Source organism: Pseudorca crassidens, chromosome 9 (assembly GCF_039906515.1).
Source record: "Pseudorca crassidens isolate mPseCra1 chromosome 9, mPseCra1.hap1, whole genome shotgun sequence".
Lineage (NCBI taxonomy): Eukaryota > Metazoa > Chordata > Mammalia > Artiodactyla > Delphinidae > Pseudorca > Pseudorca crassidens.
Genome location: NC_090304.1, coordinates 88,379,943 through 88,401,082, shown reverse-complemented (window position 1 = coordinate 88,401,082; position 21,140 = coordinate 88,379,943). Strand labels below are relative to the sequence as shown.

The window sequence follows — 21,140 nt, the reverse complement described above, 5'->3', positions numbered from 1 at the left end:
CAAGATTTTGGATCACACTTACTATCATTACTCTGAATTCTTTTTCAGGTAGACTGCCTATTTCCTCTTCATTTGTTACATCTGGTGGGTTATTGCCTTGCTCCTTCATTGTTTGTGTGTTTCTCTGTCTTCTCATTTTGCTTAACTTACTGTGTTTGGCATCTCCTTTTTGCAGGCTGCAGGTTCGTACTTCCCGTTGTTTTTGATGACTGTCTCCAGTGGCTAAGGTTGGTTCAATGGGTTGTGTATGCTTCCTGGTGGCAGGGACTAGTTCCTGTGTTCTGGTGTATGAGGCTGGATCTTGTCCTTCTGGTGGGCAGGTCCACATCTGGTGGTGTGTTTTGGCGTGTCTGTGGCCTTATTATGATTTTAGGCAGCCTCTCTGCTAATGGATGGAGCTGTGTTCCTGTCTTGCTAGTTGTTTAGCATAGGGTGTCCAGCACTGTAGCTTGCTGGTCGTTGAGTGGAGCTGGGTCTTGGCATTGAGATGGAGATCTCTGGGTGATTCCTGCCATTTGATATTATGTGGAGCTGGGAGTTCTCTTGTGGACCAGTGTCCTGAACTTGGCTCTCCCACCTCAGAGGCACAGCCCTGATGCCTGTCTGGACCACCAAGAGCCTGTCATCCACATGGCTCAGAATAAATGGGAGAAAAAAAAGAAAGAAAGAAAGAAGAAGATAAAATGAAATAAGATAAAGTAAAATAAAGTTATTAAAATAAAAAATAATTATTAAAAAAAATTTTAAGTAATAAAAAAAGAAAGAATGAAAGAAGAGAGCAACCAAACCAAATCCACCAATGATAACAAGTGCAAAAAACTATACTAAAAAAAAAAAAAAAAAAAAAATGGACAGACAGAACCCTAGGACAAATGGTGAAAGCAAAGCTATACTGACAAAATCACACACAGAAGCATACACATACACACTCACAAAAATAGAAAAAGGGGGAAAAAAATATATATATATATTGCTGCTCCCAAAGTCCACCTCAATTTGGGATGATTCATTGTCTATTCAAGTATTCCACAGATGCAGGGTACATCAAGTTGATTGTGGAGATTTAATCCGCTGCTCCTGAGGCTGCTGGGAGAGATTTCCCTTTCTCTTCTTTGTTCGCAGAGCTCCTGGGGTTCAGCTTTGTATTGGGCCCCGCCTCGGTGTGTAGGTCACCTGAGGGTTTCTGTTCTTCCCTCAGACAGGACAGGCTTAAAGGAGCAGCTGATTAGGGGGCTCTCGCTCTCTCTAGCCAGGGGGAGGGAGGGGTATGGAATGCGGGGTGAGCCTGCGGCGGCAGAGGCCAGCATGACGTTGCACCAGCCTGAAGCGTGCCATGCGTTCCCCCGGGGAAGTTGTCCCTGGATCACGGGATCCTGGCAATGGCGGGCTGCACAGGCTCCTGGGAGGGGAGGTGGGATTAGTGACCTGTGCTTGTACACAGGCTTCTTGGGGGCGGCAGCAGCAGCCTTAGCATCTCATGCCTGTCTCTGGGGTCCGCACTGATAGCCATGGCCCGCCCGTCTCTGGAGCTCCTTTAAGCAGCGCTCTTAATCCCCTCTCCTTGTGCACCAGGAAACAAACAGAGAGGCCCGAAAAATTCTCTTGTCTCTTCAGCACTTTTCCTGGACTTCCTCCCAGCTAGCTGTGGTGCATTAGCCCCTTCAGGCTGTGTTCACGCTGCCAACCCCAGTCCTCTCCCTGGGATCCGACCGAAGCTCAAGCCTCAGCTCCCAGCCTCGCCCGCCCCAGCGGGTGAGCATACAAGCCTCTCGGGCTGGTGAGTGCTGGGCGGCCCTGATCCTCTGTGTGGGAATTTCTCCGCTTTGCCGTCTGCACCCCTGTTGCCGTGCTCTCCTCCTGGCTCCGAAGCTTCCCCCCTCCGCCACCCGCAGTTTCCGCCCGCAAAGGGGCTTCCTAGTGTGTGGAAACCTTTCCTCCTTCACAGCTCCCTCCCATAGGTGCAGGTCCCGTCCCTATTCTTTTGTCACTGTTTTTTCTTTTTTCTTTTGCCCAACCCAGGTACGTGGGGAGTTCTGCCAGCGTTTAGTATGTGTTCTGTAGGAGTTGTTCTACATGTAGATGTATTTCTGATGTATTTGTGGGGAGGAAGGTGATCTCCGCATCTTACTCTTCTGCCATCTTGAAGTTCCTCCTCAAGAGTACTCTTAAAAGTTCTCCTCATGAGGAAAAAAGAACTTGTAACTGTGAGGTGATGAATGTGAACTAAATTATGGTAATCACTTCAAAATAAATACATATATCAAATCATTATGCTGTACACCTTAAATTTATGTGATGTTATATGTCAATTATATTTTAATAAAACCGGATGAAAAAAGAAGCATCCAAGTCTGAAAGATCACTATGAAACCTGAAAGTGTTTTGCTAGTTTGCCTCTTGCTCATTGGGCAACTCCCTGCTGCCACCCTCCGGACCCTGGATTGCAGCCTTTGCTCGGGTCTGAGCAGTTCTCCCTGCTTTTACTGAGCACCTTCCAAGACATTCTTTAAGCAGGAAGAGTTCAGGCTCGGGCAAGGTTTGAAATTGGGCCACCAAAGTGCTAGAGAGTAGAGACTGCAGAGTGTAGAACAGAGTTTAAAACCTCTCGTATTCTGTGAACATGCTATTTTGGAATCTGTCCTTTGAATTCATACCTCTTGAAATGCCTCGTGGTTGGTTTGGTGATGGAGTTGTAGGGTCTAAAAGTCTCCTGAAACAGATGCTTAGGCCTCCTAAGCATCTGTCAAAGTCAAAAGCACCTGGTAGCGACTTCCCTGGCGGTCTAGTGGTTGGGACTTTGCCTTTCAATGCAGGGGGTACGGGTTCGATCTCTGGTCGAGGAGCTAAGATCCCACATGCCTCGTGGCCAAAAACCCAAAACATGGAACAGAAGCAATATTGTAACAAATTCAAGAAAAGACTTTAAAAATGGCCCACATCAAAAAAAATAAAAGTACCTGCTAACGGAAAGCCCAAGATGGTAATAGAAAGTATTCCTTGTCCTAGACTCTGTATATTTAACTCCTAAATCCCTGGGGTATATTCAGGGGTAAGAGTAACCTGGGGGTGGGATCTGACCAAAATTCATACTCAGACCCTGGCAGTACTTGCCGTTGCTAACACTGACCCTCTTGGCCCTGGCTATGCCCACCGACTTCTTCCCGCCCACTTTCCTCTATCTTTTGACCCTAGTCCAGCATTTTCGCCTCCCTACCCCCACTCTGGCTCACCCAGTCCCAGGAAGACAAAAAAAGCCTAAAATTTGACTGCTAACCCAAAGGAAGTCCCATGAGAACAAGTACCTACCTCCATGATTTCACATGAAAAGATTATGTGCCCTAGTATTGTTACAAATAAAAATATTTATCATTTGAGAAGTGCTCCTGTGAATCAGATGCTGTTCTGGTAAAATAAGCGTCTTGTCCACAAAGATCTTGTATTTTGGGAAGAGATACAGATAATTTAAGGTAAACACATTTTTTTTAAAGGAAGATAATTGCAGATAATGATAAATGCTATAAAAAAATTAAAGGGTAATGTGATATGTAAAGGTTAATATGTAAGCTTATCCTAGAGACTGACCATGGATGGGGGTTATTTGGACCTGAAGAATAAGACAGAACTATCCAGGGAAGAACAAGGCAGACAGCTCCGCAGACACAGGAAGAGCTAATGCAAATCCCTCAAACCAGAACAAATTTTGCAGGAAGAGAAAGGACTTCTGTATGGCTGGAGGGGAGCCAAGAAGAGACGTGAATACAGGAAAGGCAGGGGTCAACTCATGTAAGGCTTTGTAGGATTTCATTCTGAAACCAATGAAAAGTCTTTGAAGGACTAAGTGTGACATGATCTATGTTTTATGAAACTTCACCTTGGGTGTTGAATGGAGAACAAATTATAAGGAGTAAAAGTCAGGAGGCTATTCAGAAACTGGGCAAGGGATTGTGGTGGCTTATATTAGAAAGAATGATGACAGTGGCAGTGGAGTAAAGTGTAATAATCCTTGAAATTTTAAAGAAAAGGAAACTGACATTCAGAAAGGTTAGGGAAATTGACAAGATTGCACAACCAGCTAGTTGCATGCAGAGCCAGGATTCAAATTTTATCTGTCTAATGTCAAAGGATGTTTTCCGTTCTCTGCATTTCTTTGAGTCTCTGTTTTCTCATCTGTAAAATAGTAGTTTGGATTAAATTACCTATGAGATGTCTTCCAGTTCTAAAATATCAAAACTTCCCAGCTAATTCATCAAAACTTGAGCAAATTCCCTCCAGTTAGATATGGCTGATACTCCTTGGCTGTAGTCTTATCATATGTGCCCCTCGGATTGTTTTTTGTCTCACGTGGTGAGGAAACATGCAAGTGTGTATAGAACACACATGTGGTCTTCAGTTTTCAGGAACTTTCAAGATAAGGGTGAGAAAGAGACCACGTTTACTCACAGCATCAGCAGGGAACCTTGGATTGTCTACAGAGAGCAGTCCAGTCCAGAAAGGGCAGGTGAGAAGGAGCAGCTGAAGGGGAATAGGTTGTCAGATAATCACTGGGAATAAATTCTAAGACATAGATAAACAAACAAACAAATTCATCACTTGTAAAATGAGAGTCCTTTAAAAATCAGGCTATGGCTTTTTACTTTTTTTTTTGTTTTATTTTATATCGGAGCATAGTTGGTTAACAATGAAATGTTGTGTTAGTTTCAGGTGTGCAGCAAAGTGATTCAGTTATACATATACATGTATCTATTCTTTTTCAAATTCTCTTCCCATTTAGGTTATTACAGAATATTGAGCAGCGTTCCTTGTGCTATACAGTAGGTCCTTATTGGTTATCTATTTTAAACATAGCAGTGTGTACATGTCAATCCCAAACTTACAATCTTTACTTTTTGTTTTTAGCACACTTTTATTATTTGAATTTTTGTATACAGTGTGCATTACTTTTGTAGTATAATTTTTTTTTTTTTTTTTAGCCACACCACACAGCATATAGGATCTTAGTTCTCTGACCAGGGATTGAACCCATGCCCTTTGCAGTGGAAGCAAGGAGTCTTAACCACTGGGCCACCAGGGAAGTCCCTGTAGTATAAATCTTTTAAACAAAATAAAGAGCAGCCGATTTATAATAGTAGATAGCTTTAAGTATTTCAGTGATGTGGCAATACACTCCAGATATTCTGGGAGAAGCACAATTTCAAATATTTAGTGGTAGAGCAGAAAGAGGAAGCTTGACATTGATAAATCACTTAATACGGTGGCTACCAGTTCAGATTCTGGAGCCAGATTGTCTCCTTTGAAATCCTGAATCTACCACTTACTGGCTGTGAGATTTGGAGCAAATTACATAATCCACCAGGCCTCTGAATTCTCATACATAAAATGGATTCAGTAATCATCCCACACCACAGAGTAACATGAAAACTATAAAAACTAAATGTTAATTTACATAAGTATAAATGTAACCTACTTTCAGACCTTGTATCCAATTTTTTCAGTTTTAGAAAGCATATTACTCTAGCATGGGGGCTCATTATTAGCGTTTCTTTACTTTTGAGAATTTTCTGTTACATTTGAGGTATTCTAGGGGAAATGGGTAAAATGTGATGCATAAATAGGAAATAAATCATTTCAAATTAATCAATATTTAAAGGTAGAAAAAATTTCTAGGTAAATAAGTTTAATTGTGTAAGCAATGATATCTATCTTGAATTAAAATAAAAATTTTAAGTATGTATGGTGATGAATGCTAACCAGAATTATTGTGGTGATCATTTTGCAATATGTACAAATATTCAATCATCATGTTGTATACCTGAAAGTAATATAATGTTTATGATGTTATACATCAATTACACCTCAATAAAAATAATGAATAAAATTTTAAATTTGCTCTAGAATTAGATTATATTTTTCATTTGTTAATTTCATGGGTATATTCAAAAAATCACATTGTTATAATAGTTCTAATAGCTTTAGGAAACAAAAAAGTAGAAATGAATATACTTAAATAAAACATAAGATTCAAGTTAAATATAGTCTCCTGATGGCTATACTATCATAGATTTCTATTCTAAAAAATCTAGATAATGTGGGAATAGCTGAGACATACAGATACCTGTTAATTATCAAAAAGAAAATATCCCTGAATTAAATATCTTTTAGGATTTTATTATGTCCCTAAATAAAATATTTACAATTTTACTCTATCATGTACAATTTTACTCAATTCTATGTAGTTTGAAATAATTCTAAAATGCTATTGAACTAAAGAGGGGTGTGTGCACTGCACAAAGAAGGAAGCCTAAGTCATTATGAATTATTATTAGCTCTATGCAATTTAAATGAATATAAAATCATTAATTGAATAGAAATACACACATTTAAATTGTATATTAAATACTGTTAGCATGTGAAAAAATACTTTGTTTATTGAAGTATAGTTGATTTATGATGTTATGTTCGTTTCAAGTGTACAGCACAGTGATTCAGTTATATATATATATATATATATAATTAGAGTAGAATATATATCTAGAATTAGACTATTTTAAATTAAATATTATATATGCATTTTAAAGGCGTGCAAGTTTTCATCTCTGTATTTTAGCACTCTGTAGCTCTGGCATGTTATACAGGCAAGACCTTTAATTAAAACGTGATGATTAGTGATTTGAAACGTTGGAAGAGAAGAAGCACATTCTATGGCATTTCCCCCTGATAAAGTTCTTGCACACAGGCCCAGGCTCTTTGAAGTTTGCTTTCCTCTGTATTATAGGCAAAAGCACTACGGGAAAGAGGGCCACCAGCAGAATGCCTTTATTCTCCTAAGTCAAGGGCAGAGTTTGGCAGCCTATTGGTTGCCTAAAACCCTTTCCTTTGGTCAGAGATTTAATATGGATGGATAATTATCAAGCTCTATCAAGGCAGCTTCTTGGAGTCTTCTTGCTCCAGGCCCTTCCAGAGCCCTCTGGATCCTTCTGCTATGAGGTTAGATCTTGGTGTGTATTCCATGTGCTCTCAGAGACTAAACGGGGTCTTTTCTCCTAATCAAAGCTCTCTGAAAGTAAAAAGAAAGCTTGGGGGTTGAGGAGAACCATGGATCTAGAGATAAGGTCCTACATAATCCTTAAGAAGGAATGACTTAAACAAGATAGAAAATAGTCAACTCTTTAAATAGTCAGATGAAGGATGGGGGGAGGGGATAGTTAGGGAGTTTGGGATTGACAAAAATTGTATATCACTATATTGTACACCTGTAACTTATATAATATTATACATCAACTATACATCAATTAAAAAAAAACGGTGGCGATTCTTTCCCATCAGCCCATGGTTTTTATTAAGTGACATTCTGTGAATTTCACCGTGCAGAATTATATATGTATCTAGAGAATTTCATATTCTCTCTGAGCATACTTTCCTAGGTGAATGAAGTGTTCCTTAGTTGATGTAAGTGTAGCCACTTCTAACAGAGTTCAGAGATGGTAAAAATGTATGTGATACCGCCAGCGCAATTAAAGCAAAAGTCAGTAAGTGTTATCCACCATGACTCATCCTAACACATCAAAGCTGAAATGATTAGCTTAAGGGAAAGTCCTAAAAAAAGAAAAGAACTTCCAGAAGTTCTGAATGAAAATGGCAAGTCAGGACTCTCACTGTTTCTAGGACTCTTTCAGAAGCTGCTTTATGGTCTTATCATTTTTGCTCCCTAAGCTCTACTTCTTATCTTGTTACAGCAGGTCTTGGGAGACACTTTCCTTCCTCTGACAAGGAAAAGAGACTGGAAAAATCAGAGCTTGCTCACTCTTCCTCTTCCAGAAAGGGCAAAAAGGAAAATGAAGCAACCAGATCTCATGTGGTTTTCACTTGTCCATCTAAGCTCCGGATGTTGAGTAGTTGGTGCTTTGGCTCCTATGTGCAGTCCCTCTCAAAAGCAGAGGACAACATAACGCTTAAGAGTCTGGGTTCTGGAGGAGACACACATATGGACTTGACTCCAGGACTTGGTAGCTGTGTGACCTTGGGTTGATGACTTAAGCCTGTTCAGCTTCAGTGTCCTCATCTACAAAAGGAAGACTTAGTAGTACTTACTTTAAATAAGATCATGTATTTGGAGGAATCAGCCTAGCCATGATAGCTATTTTTATTCTGCTGCTATGTCCTAACAATAACAACCAAACCAAACTGCTCTTCCTTTGTTTGCTCTGCTCCAGCCACAAAAGCCTTCTTTTCTGTCCCCCAACAAGGCAGCCATTCCTGTCTCAGACTATTTAGTCTGACACCCTATTGAAAGGAGAAAGAGACATCAGAATGCAATGTGCATGATGCCTCCTGAGTTGTCACACAGAGGCCCTATGTCATCCATGATTTTTTGGTGTGGCTGGTGAGTCTTGCAGGAATAGGGAAAGCACAGAGCTGGTCCTTGTTGTGTCACTAACTTCTGCCTGAATGTCTCCTCCTGCCGAGGTCTTCATATGGCTGGATCCTTCTCCGCATTCCATCTCAACTGAAGTGTCACCTCCACAGAGAAGCTTTTCCTGACAACCCCAGCTAAGTGCTTCCCTGGCCTAATATTCTCTATGTCATTTCCCTGCATCATGCACCTCAGAGCAGTTGTCACTATCTGGAATGATCATATCTCCATATGTGTTTATTGTCTGTCTCTCCTCCTGATGGTGTAAACCCCATGAAGAGAGATCCCTTGTCTGTATTATACATGCTGTCTCCTCAGGGCCTGGCACAGAGTGCATAGTCAATAAATGTTTTTGGAATAAATAAATGAACTATAATTCTTGTATATTCCGTGGAGCACAAAGCATCCTCTAGGACCATGGCCTTTGGCGCCAGATCTGAGCATATCCACATGTGCAGTGACAGCCAGTCTTCCCTGACTCCAGCCCTCCCACTCAAACATCTGAGAGGGTCTTATCCCATCCTGGTCACAGCTGCTTAATTTAGGAGGGAAAAATCATGCCCATAGGTTTGCACCTGGAATAATGCAGTGATTAAATGTTTTATCTGAAAAGCATAGAACATGCAGAAGTGGATAAATTAAGATTCAGTTCTGATGAAGGACTACAAAATTAGGAAAAGTGGAACCTTGGAGTGAGTCCCTGTTGTGTCACAAAGCTTTATCGTTTATTCAATACATTTTCCCTGAGCGCTCATTACAAATCAGATCTTATTCTAGATGTTGGGAATACGAGGGTGTATGCCAAAGAAGCCATCCTGGGGCTCACAGCCTTGCTGGGGAGACAGACAAGTAAACAAATCACATTGTCATGTGACTGGTGTTACCAAGGCGTATGGAAACACAGCAAGGAGAGCAGCTGACTGAATCTATCAGAGATAATTTCACAGAGGAGGGGTTGGAGAAGCGGTAATATGTCATCTGGTAAAGGCAGCAAACTTGTGAACCTGTTTTTCCTGCCAAATGAATCAGGCAGCATGAGAACATTAAATTATTGGAGGCGATGTGTGCTGGCACACTCCTGCTTCAGCCTTTGCACGCGCACACATCCCCCTTTCCTCAGGCTCCAAATGTCCCGCCCACACACTAACCCCTTCTTCTGTTGGCTCCCCACCAAGATGTCACTTTCCAAGAGGAACGCTCTCTGCCTCCCGTGTGACAAATACCCTGCTCCTTCTGTGTATTTCCACAACGTTCATTTCTTTCCATCAGACTAACACTTACATGCTCACTCCGTGCCAGGCAGTGTTCAGGGTGCTTTACATGTTTTAACTCATTCATCTTCTTCACCAGCTTATGAGGTATTATTACTATACCACTTCACAGATGAGGATACTGAGGTTCAAAGAGGTTAAGTAACTCACCTTAAAAAGTGAAAAAGCCAAGATACAAACCCAGGAATGTAGTTGAAGGGGTCTGCTTTCTTACTTTTTTTTATCCACGCTGTACCTCCTCTTAAAGAGGTACATATACTCCTATATACAGGTACATATATATATAGGGAGGTACATATACATATAGGGAGGTACGTATACATATAGGGAGGTACATATACATATAGGGAGGTACATATACTCCATATAATCCTGCTCTGTCTGTCTCCTGCTCCAGTCTGCAAGCTCCTCAAAGGTGGAGACCATGTCTCACTCAGTTACGCCCCCAGTGCAAAGCCCAGTGTCTGGTAGGTATTCAGTGATGCTTACTGAACTTTTTTTTAAATGTTGGAATACCACATGGTTTCCACTACTCACAAAGGAGCCACTATCTCTGCCAATATTCTAATGAGTGCTATGAGGACCTCTCCTCCCAAGTGATGGGTCTGCTACTAAACAGATTTCTCCAGACTTAGTAGCTAACTCAAATCCAGAGCATTGGGACTCCTGGAATACAAAACCTGGAGGAATATCTGGTTGCTTTTTGCTGTAGGTAAGTCTTTGTGAAACCCTGCCAAGTATAACTAAGCTCCAGAATGTTTCTTTTTCATTAAATTTCTTTTCCTAAGATAGTCCTGTACTTCAAATGTTAGCCTCCCACCCCCACACCGGAATGGGGTTTCGTGTTTGTCTTTTGTTGGTGCTTGTGGTACAATCCAGGATTTAGAAGTAAATGTGATCCAACATTGTTTTGTATTATTAGCTGCCGTCTGCGCAGTGGCTTCCAGCAGTAATGGTGCAGTGCTTCACTGCGCCCCAGCTGCAGCCTTCTCTCTGCTAGATGTCATGCATCATTTCACTTAGCTGCCTTCTCTTTGCTGCTTGATCTATTAATTCCTGGCCTCACCGGCAGTTCCCATTATACATCCCCATCTGGATCTAGGCATGCTCAGTGTCTTCAGGGGAACCTTGTGGGGATTAGGCTGGGTAGATGAGATATCTCTTGGTTTTTTACTTTTCTGATATGTCAGAGCTGATCACATTTCAAAGGTACTCTGAAAATTATGGTCAGAACATGGCAAAGGTAACAATAACAATAGTAAAGGAATCCTTCAGTGTTACACAAAGCATTTTTGTCCGGGGGTTTGAGAGAGACTTTGTTCTTTTTAAAAATCAGCTAAGACTCATTGACCATTATTTAGACATGTAAGAATTTAAAAGTAAAATGTAAAAAGTGAAATGAGAAGAACTTTAAAGGGTACTGTTGTGAAAATAACAATCAACAGGTACCTATGATCTGGCCTGAAAAGTAAGTGGTATGACTTAGGTACTTCTGATTAATTGTATGTCCATAACTGAATTTTATCCCACGGATTATTAATTCTCAAAGAATTAAAGTGAATTCAATTATCTTAGTTCCCAAACCAGGCATCATTTATTGTTTAACATTTAAAAGTTAATTAATTAATGTTATTTAATCAATCTTTGATACAGTAGGGGCTCTAACGAGTTAAGAAACGAGCATCACTTCTCACTGGGTGGGCTTGGACACACACAGAATAGAACAACTGCCAAAATCTGTCCTCATTTGGCCTGACTTTGCTCATTTAAGGTGAGCTGACCTACCAGTGCCACATGGCTAGCACCAAATAAAAAGGAGTCCTGGATACCCCATTTACAACTTGCCTCAAGCTCCTAGCCTTCCCAAGCTTTCATGTGGCCCCTGAACCCTTGCTCTGCTCTAAGCTTTCAGGTCAAATGCCTGAAATATCTTTTCTGGCTGTCAATCTTCCATTCCTCTCAGAAATAGGCAGAGTTTCACTCAGATCCACTCTGGGTGGCCCCACTGTATTTAAAACCCGCCTTGGCCTCTGGGGCCTCACCTGGTCTAGTCCCCTACAAGGGGAATAGACTTACTGACCCCACTTCCAATACCCCTTAGAAGTTGTAATTTTTGTTCGGTGTGCTTAAATCCAAAACAATTGTGATTATGAAGTCAGAAGACCAGGAATTTTGAAGAGAAGGAAAGGAAGAAGGTAAAGTCTTCTGTTCATGAATCCATTGACACTGAGGAGTCTTAATAGAAGAGACTTGGGCTGATGCAGAAGATTTGTCACAGAGCATTGATATTCAGTCAAAGGAACATTTGAGGTTTTCTAAAGATACATTATTGTAGGGGGAAATGGAATAAATTCCCTTAGGCATTATCTGTGGTTTGTGAGAGGGAGACTGAGGAGGTGTTAGTGATAGACAGTTTCCTAGCTTTCCATTGGGAGTAAGAAATGCTGCACAGAAACAGCGATTCCAAGCCACAGAATGCCTTCATAAAGATGTTCACATGGAATGTGTTTGGGATTTTTTTCCACACAAATGATAAACTGCCAAGTCCACCTGGCCCTAGCTCTTATGGAGCACTATTTTAACACATCCTGCCCTTGAATAGCACTTCCCTGAGTTTTCTGTAGCATTTTTCCACAGATGCTTGATTTGGGCCCCTCACCTCAGGCATTTCTCAGCAATTCCAGCTCTTTTCAGCAAGGCCATTTAGGTCCCAAGCCTATTTATTTTACAACTAAACATATTCAAATAGGTGGCTTAAGCCGCCTTTACCAAAATGACAGGATTGTTATTTCTCCCAACACCTCTGGCAGTGAGGTTTGGTATATTCTCCATTCCCAGCCCCCTTTGCACTATTTTGATACTCTTCTGCTCTGAGAGAATTAGGCTGATTTCTATTTTCCTGTTTGCCCAAACGATTGAGAGAGGCAGTAATGGTCTTTAGTTTCTGGAGCCCTTGAGGAGGTCACACGGTCACTTTTCATGGTCCAAGTTGTTCCAGTACATCTAGCTTCACTGAGGACAATGACCTATAGTGGATTTTCCTCTGGGATTTTTGCAAATGTTGCTTACCCTGCATATTATTTCCCTACAGCTACAAACAAATTACCATAAACTTGGTGGTTCAAAACCACAAAAATTTATTGTCTCAAGTTCTGGAGACCAGAAGTCCAAAATCAAGGTGTCAGCAGGATCCAGTTCCTCTGGAAGCTCTGGGGAAAAATCTTTCTCACCTCTTCCAGCTTTGGGTGGCTGTTGGCATTCTTTGGCTTTCAATCTTTGCCTACGTGCCTCCTCCTCTTTATGTGCTTGTTCTCTTCTCTCTCTTATTAGGACACTTGTCATTGGACTGAGGTAATCCAGAATGATCTCATCTTGAGATCCTTAACATAATTACATCCACAAATATTCTTTTTCCAAATAGGGTAACATGTAGAGTGCCTGGGTATTAGGACATGGACATATCTGTTCGGGATCACCATTCAACTTAATGCACCCTGTATTCTGACAAAAACTCACTGTGGATAACTGACATTCACCCTCACATGTTCACCATGGTCCTCAAATACCCATTTTAAACATAGTGAAGATCTGGTACTAGGTTTCCAAAGTTTGTTTTGCACACTCATGGAGAAAAGTGCATATGATCTTTTCAGATGAAAGCAGTTAGGGATGCTGGTGACTCCAAAACTAGGGCAGGGTAGCTAAGAGGTGTCTATGGTAAGCCCCAGAGTTTCCCTAATGAACCCAAGATTTGGCTAAGGCTAAGGCTTCTCCACAGTCATGTTCGTTTCATCCCAGGCCGCAAGTCAACATTCAGTATTCTTTTCCTTTCCATAACTTCCCCACCATTTAGTTTAAGTTCAAAATGGATCCTTGCAACACTTCTTTCTCAGTAGATTAAAACTTAGTATTGTTGTAGAATACTTGAACAAAATAGATCTTGGTCAGAACCGCTCCCCACTCCATTTTAGGGCCTCTGCTGACTGTGGCTCATACAGGTTGGTCTTCTACTGCAAATCCTTCGTAGGTGGATCCTCTGCTTCCTACACCTCTGGATAGCTGACTCGGAGAAATACATAAAAGATAGTCTTTTCCATCCATTCATCCAACAGGTCTACATGTAGCAGCTCATTTATTAAGTACTTACTACATTGTGAAGGATTAAAAGATGAATCATAACAGCATTAAATCCTGTTCAAAGACATAAAAAGTGCTTTCCTATATACGATCTCATTTGACCCTCAAAACAAACTTTCAAGATTGTTGTTTCACAAACTATGAAACTGGAGGAAAGATTGGGGAAGGGAGTGTCCAATATTCCACACTAGTGAGAGGCAGACCTCAACTTAAAAGTCTCACTCCCTAGCCCTTCCCTGCGCCATGCAAATAATACCTTCCAGACAGATATCTGGTAAGGGAGTTTATCAGTCAGGGTCCCAGTGGAAAACACAACTCATTCTGGATGGTGCATATGAAACTACTTATGAAAGGACTACATACAGAGGTATGAGTATGTACAGAAATAAACAAGGGCTGTTGAGACATCCAGGCAGTGGCGACAGCAGTAAGTCATTACTGGTTCTATGGCTGAAGGAGCAAGGGGAGGAAAGAGTGCAGCTGGAATCTGATGAGTGCTGAGGAGTAGAAGAAAGGCAGCTTGACAGAAGCTGTGATCTTGGAAGGAGGCAGCTACTGGCAGAGATATGGTGCTAAACAGTGTGAAGGAAGGAAAGGCCCTCCTCCTCAACCTGATCTTCCTGCCACTGAGTCCCATTGGCTGACACTAAATGGAAGCTGGCAGACAAAAGAGCCAGCTGACAAAGTGTTTAAGGATAAGCAACCCAGAGCATGGAACAAGACAGAGAGAGGCAGAGAATGCACCTGGTGGAGGTTGGGGTGGTACAAACAGGAATGAGCTCCGAAAGATAACACACTTCCCGTGAGTAACAGACTCCAGATGAGGAAGAGAACTTACAGCTCACACGTGGATGGGTGAGTTAGCGTGAACCTGGGGCTCAGGGAAGGCTTCATGGAGAAGTACTCTGGCTGGGTTTCAAAGAAAAGGTAGGATCTAGAAATACAGAGATAGGAAAGTGGTCATTATCCAGCAGAATGAACAATATGGCAAAGACACACAGACATACGGTGTGTGGGGTGGAAATGTATGGAGGTGATGTGAAGTAGGCAAGGAGTAAGAGCCTTGGGGGAATAATTAGCTGTTCTCTTTGGAATATGAATGTAGGAAGGGGGGAATAAGGCTGGAAGGTAGGTTGAGCCCTGGCAGTGAGGAGCCTGAAACGTTCTGTGAAGGAGCTGGACTTCTATTCTGGGGGCAGTGGAGCACCAGTAGCCAGCCTATTAGTCTTGAAAGAGACTAATCCTCTAGAGCAGAAAGCAGAGAGTGTACACAACATGGGGGAAGGAGAGTGTTGTTTCATGGAAGAAGTGTCTGCTGAAAGGCTTTTTCTTTTTGCTTAAAGCTAAATGAACCAGGTGACCCCAGGAAGGTCTTTACCATGTCCATTCTCCCATTGCCTAGGGAGGAATCCCTAGACATTAAAAGTCAGGTTCAGGCTCAGTAAAAAAATTTAGTCAATTGGATAGCTAGTTTAGTCTACTGGGGCCAAAATTTAAAGGACAATATTGAAAAAGCAGTAAATTCAATGAGAAACCTATTTACAGTAATAGACATCATGACATCACAGCCCAAACTCCTGAGAGCTCTCTGGTTCCACTGTCAGGGCAGGGGATGGAGGGGTGCTTCTCTTCTCTTGGAGTAAGATTTTTTGAATTTGTCTGTTGTCTTTTTTTCTTCAGTATTCACTGGTCTAATTTTTTTGGTAGTCATCAATCTCTCTTAAGCCAGAGTGAACCAACCTTCTATTCAGAGATTGTTTATTTGTTTTGTTTTGTTTTACTTTGGCCTAATAGAAGTTGGAACTTTTACACAGCCATATGGTCCAGATTCCAGGAAGCAAGACTCTCCAGATAATTCTACTAAAGTCCAAACCTCTCTCAATCTGGTTCCAGTGGCTGTTCAAATACTAGCAGAATTCCAAAGGAGGGAAAGTGGATAGAGGGTAGAGATTCCTAGGAAAATTGTCTGATTTCCTGGTTAAGTGCTGTGGGGCACATGGAGATGAGTATACACAGTCCCTGTATGCCTGGGGCTCACAGCAGAGTGAAGAGATATATAGATGACTGATAATAGAAAGATAGATAGATGATAGATAGATAGATAGATAGATAGATAGATAGATAGATAGATAGATAGATAGATGATAGATAGCTAGAAATGACAGAGAGAGAGATGGTGGAGATAATAGATCAATGATAGATATAGAGAGGTGGATAGATGAGAGAGATAGATGATTGATAGAGATGATTGATAAATATATAGATGAGAGAGAGAGAGAGAGAGAGAGAGAGAGAGCTGGGACAGCTAGATACAACATGGGAATGCCTTCCCTTAAACTGATTTTGCTGATGAGTGGCCTTTATAATAAAGCTTTGCTCTCTGCTGTTTCTGATGACAATGGACATGGCTGTGAGATTGGAACGTGAGAAGTTCACCAAAATGAATGGGTAAATTAACGGCCATGTTTGACTAAGTCCCTGTTATATGATTTTCATCATGGAGATTTGGCCTAAGAGTTATAAAAAAAAATTTACTGAAAACAGATAGAAGGTAATTCACTACCTATGGATAAGGGGATCTTTCCCATTTTGTGTCCTGGTTAGTGAGGGCAGAATTATAGAATCTTAGATATAAAAATGATAATCATTTAAAGGACCAGAAAACAGAGTTTAATGATTTTCCTTATGAGCTTCTCCTCAGATAATTTTTTTAAAAATACCAAGAACAATAATAAAAAGGCTAGCTCTTACTTTTTAGGTAGTAGTGTCATTTGCCAGTACAGCCTCAAAACACCCTTTGAAAACACAGACCTGGCTTATGACACTAAAATATGGCTCATTTTTTTAGCAGACTGTACACTCATTAAAAGAAACAAACTCCAATAGAATGAAGTGTGGTCGAGACACCAAGGATTAAGGATCTGTATTCATTAAACCCTCATAAGCTATTTTTTAGACACACACAAACACACACACACACACGCACACAAAGTCAGACAAGAGAAGATTTAGATTTCTGCCTTTTAGCAACACCCAGCACTTTGATTAACTCCACCTGGAGAAGAGAAAGCTTAGGAGGATGCTTAGTCATCCCCAGTGAGACAATACATACAAAATGTAATTTTCGGTTCAAGAGATGAAGTTTCAGTGAATTGTCTGTCATTTGGGCTAAAAAGCATACCAAATGGTAAGAAAAAAAAATCAAAACATTTATCTTTGACTTGGAAATCTTTGGTATGTTTTCTCTGAATAAAACAATATCTACTCTGGGAACTCAGAAAACTCCAAAATAAAATCAAACAGTTAAGGAAGTAAATGGGGCAGAAAGACTGCAAATAAAATATTATGATATATTTAACCATTTGTTTCTTACAGGAACTTTTAAAATTGCAATGGTGATTTCTAAAGAGGAGATAAAGTCAAGAGCAGAATGAGTGAATGAACAAACAAAAACATGGACAAATCAGGGTGAAGAGCACTGAAATAATGACACAAAATTTCAAAATCCATGGACAAATCAGGGTGAAGAGCACTGAAATAATGACACAAAATTTCAACACTGAGAGGAACCTCAGAGATCATCTAGCAAAGGTTTGTAAGTTTTTTAGCTATGGAAACTTTTTTTCAAATGAAACATTGCATGAAGGCTCCACATGTACACGGAATTGAACAAAATGGAGCTTCTCTAGTTGAAGCCGGGACCTGAACCGCCACTCAGGTTCTCCTCACCTCTGCAGACAGCAGGGCACCATGATAACCAGTTTGAAAACCACACATCTCATTTCATTCATGTGACATCATGACAGTTAGAGATCAGAGAGGTGAAGTGATGTGTCCAAGATCTACGATAAGCATGTACCACAGTTAAGACAACTGTCCAATCCTCCTACTTCCTCACTTTTCTTTCTACCGCACCACCTGTGTCAGTCTGATCATTATTACAAAGTCTATTTAAATTTTCTTGTGGAAATATTTCATCTGTCCCAAATAAATTTTAATCAAGCATTTGTGTGTCTGAATCATAATTTTAAAATGTATCCTTCCTTTGAAGACACACCACCTCTTTACAAGCCTTTCTTGGATATGCAGAACTACCATTTTAACAAACATGCATGACATGTATGCCTCCTAAATTGTGACAGCATAGGAATGGGAAGTGATCTTTTTGAGGTGGGGCATGTCCCATTGTTTTTTCTCCAGTAAAAGTCACCAGAATACCCAGGTATAATCTCTAAACCTGGATCTCACTCCCATCAAACCAGAAAGAAGAAAAGCAGTAGAGACAAATCACTTCTACATTCATTCTTTCCCATGTTCCATGGCTCTCTTCAAGTTGAGGTGCTCATTAGTGCTGAAATAACCTGCAAGCAGGTAAGCAGCTAGAGAGGTTAAAGATTCTAAATAATTGGCAAGCTAGACAATCAAACCCAGATGGTCAAGAATTTAAAAGTGCTTTGAAGAACAATTTGTTGGTCATCTGCTCTATACTTTTATTTTCTCTAAACGTTTATAGGGAGCTCCCTGTAAATGAGTTTTCACATCAAACAACCCAAGAAAGATGGGATGAAGGATGGGGGATAATCATGTTACTATGCGATGGCCCCTACCATTTTAACCATCTGAGTGACAGGAGTGAAGCCTCCACTCAGTGCTAGGAAAGAGGATCCCACTGTGAGTGAAACGCTGGGTCACAGGCATGGTTGCAGACACCATGGCTTTGCTAGGATTCCCATCTTTTGTTGCAGCCTGAACATGGGCTGGGAAGGGCATGACAAGAGCCCTGCATCAGTCAGCGTTCTCCAGAGAAACAAAACCAATAGGAGATATTTATTTGTTAACTTACCTATTTGTTTGTTTGTTTGTTTTAAGGAATTGGCTCACATAACCGTGGAGGCTGAGAAGTCCCATAATCTGCAGTCCAAAGGCCTGAGAACAAGGAGAGCCAACGGAATAAGTTCCAGTTTGAGTCAGTCCAAAGGCAGTAGAAGACGATGTTCCAGCTTGAAGGCTTTCAGGCAGAGAGAGTGAATTCTCTCTGGCTCAGCCTTTTGTTCTACTCAGGCCTTCAATGGATTGCATGAGGCCCACCCACATTGAGAAGGGCCATCTGATTACTCAGGCTACTGACTCAAATGTTAATCTCATCCAGAAACACTCTGACAGACATACCTCAGAATAATGTTTAACAAAAAATCTAGGCACCCCATGGCCGAGTCAAGTTGACCCATAAAATTAACCATCACAAGGACAGAAGAAGGAAGAAAGTCCTCTGTGGGTGTGCTCCTAAAAGCTTATTGCTACAGACACAGATGGGGTCTATTTCGCTGGGTGTCCACCTTACAGAGCCCATTCTGGAACCTAACATGTCTGCAGATGAAGCTACTCAGATGACTCCCAGACTGTGACTTGAACACTCTTCTTAAATGAAGCTATTGACCATATGGGAAGAAATAGGGTTTTAGAACACTAATACCTATTAAGGATTAAAAAAAATATTCTGGAGTATTTTTGTCTTCTTTTGGTTAATAACAAATTCGGGGAGATGGGGAAAGGCAAATTTGGAAACATTTGTGTCTCGTGACGATCTGGCAGGAGAAATGGCACGTTGTTGACAGCTTCTTTACTTGACTTATTAAGAGGACATCAGTTTCAGGCATTCATCTGCAAACAAGGTCCCAGGACATAGAAGATACTCAGAGGCTGATTCTTCTTTAGAACAAACTGATTATTTGATATTAATAGAGATTCAAACTGTTCCTCATAAGAAGCTGCTTCAGAATATAAGAACCTGGAGGAATCTATTCCCCTTCAATATTTGGCAAGCAAATATAAGACAAGAGTATTTTAATGACCATTTTTTTAAAAGATTTTTCTATCCTGGTTAGTCTAAGTCAGATTTTTAGGCACATGATTTGTCAAAGATCTATAATTCCCTCATTTTGCTAACTTGCTTCAAGCTTTCATAATTTTCCATTGACCTAGAATTTCTCCAGCCCAGAATAGACCTCAGCTCAACAGAGAATCAGTGAAACTGAATGGCAACCGAATTAAAATACTATCCCTTTAATACTGTATTACAATGTATATTTAGACAAAGATTCTCCCTACTTAATAAACATAAGGTTGTTGGCATAACTCATCCCTAAACCACTTGTCAGAAATCTGTGGCAGATCAAATGTACAACACCAAGAGTGAACCCTAATGTAAACTATGGACTCTGGGTGATAATGATGCACCAATGTAGGTTTATCAATTGCATCAAATGTTGTACATTGTATCTGGTGGGGAATGTTGATAATGGTGGAGGCTATGTATGAATGGGGGCAAGGGTTCTAAGGGAAATCTGTGTACCTTCTGCTTAATACTGCTGTGGCTAAAACTTCTCCAAGAATAAAGTCTACTAAACAAAGAAAAGAAAAAGAAATCTGTGGCAGGCAAATTTACCTCAAAACCAGCTTAAATTGACAATATGAAATAAAAATTGTAAATTCAGTGAAATCTCTTTGGTTTTAAACCTGGTTGTAAGTGAAAAATCAGAATAAAGTTGTCTGAAAGATTATCCTGCCTCTTTTCTCCCTTTTCCTGACCCCACTCATATAGGAAGCGGCATGTTTGGGCTGGATTGGGTGATTGGGGGAACAAATCTGAATTACAAAGTGATATAGGCTTTTGGCAGAAAGAAGATGCTGTCAGAATAGATGTTCTTAACTTTTTCTGTGGCACTTATATCTTAGCCCACAGTTTGTGATCTGCTTTATAGTTGGCTGTCTGCTCTCTCCTTCCCCCAATCCCCACCCTCTTGTTAAACAAAAGACTCTGGGAAGTGTTGGCATCACCCATGTCACTGTCATCCAGACAGTACTGGGCTGTGGTGGGAAGAGCCCCAGGTTGGGACTTTAGGGACACTCTGGCCACCGTGGGGTGTTTGCAGTCGGCTCCACACGTCACCCCAGCTGCTGGGAGAGCAGGAGGCTGCAGCTTCACACCAAAACTAAAACCCCTCTCCCTTCCCTCTCACCAAGACTCCGTGGAGGTTCACTTTCTGCCAGTTATTTCTCACTTACTCCATCTGCAACCAACTTGTCTCTATTTCATCACCTCAGATTCATTTACTCAACAAAGATTTATTAAGTGCTGACTCTTCAAGGTGTTCACTCTTCACGCCAGTCTGCCCTTCATCCTCACTTCTCTCTGAAACTACTCTGGACAATGTCATCCATTTATTGTTAAGCCCATGGTCACGTTTCCAGGGCTCTCTCTGCAGCATCTAAGGGTGTTGATCTCTTTGTAGTTCATGAAACGGTCTCATCCTTTGCTCTCC

General features: G+C 40.9%; 1 long non-coding RNA gene across 1 annotated transcript; it reads left to right on the top strand.

Moving 5' to 3' along the window:
• Nucleotides 1-14,549: 14,549 nt before the first annotated feature.
• On the top strand, nucleotides 14,550-20,247 carry LOC137229711 (uncharacterized). Its single transcript, XR_010945807.1, has 3 exons — nucleotides 14,550-14,673; nucleotides 17,194-17,409; nucleotides 18,688-20,247. It is a non-coding gene; the product is annotated as an uncharacterized lncRNA (long non-coding RNA).
• The last annotated feature ends 893 nt before the right edge of the window (nucleotides 20,248-21,140 follow it).